This window comes from Saccoglossus kowalevskii, chromosome 20 (genome assembly GCF_978046115.1).
Source record: "Saccoglossus kowalevskii chromosome 20, keSacKowa6.1, whole genome shotgun sequence".
NCBI classification, from domain to species: Eukaryota; Metazoa; Hemichordata; class Enteropneusta; family Harrimaniidae; genus Saccoglossus; species Saccoglossus kowalevskii.
In genome coordinates this window covers 30,971,160-30,971,628 of record NC_140660.1, presented here as the reverse complement: position 1 = coordinate 30,971,628, position 469 = coordinate 30,971,160, and positions in this window count along the sequence as shown.

Below are 469 nucleotides of genomic sequence, written 5' to 3'. Positions count from 1 at the left end.
ACGCTGACTTTGTTTTGGCTGTATAATCACCGCCTGGACATACGTCCAGTCGAGCGTCTGCTTCAGGATCACCTGATCTCATTGTCAAAACACATGCGCATTTAGGAACTTCCGGAATCACATTTTTATGCTCATTGCAGAATGGCGGTTTGTCAGTATCTGCGGTCAATCACGCCCAGCCGGGTCACGTGATCTGACGCACAGTTCGGAAGGGTTGGAGGAATTTGGTATTTACAATGTTTACACATATGATTAACAACATTTTCTGAATTTTCATTTGTTGTTCATTATGTTGTTGTCATGAAAACTGCTATTTGTTTATTTTGTCCCTCCGAAATTTATTTATTAACAAAAATCCCAGCCCACACCGGTTTTTGAAAAATGGATAACCCCTCACATCTCATGACCTCAGGCATGACCTCAATTCACCCATGTGTTTCCGGTCAGTCACCAGACGAGAAAATGTCGG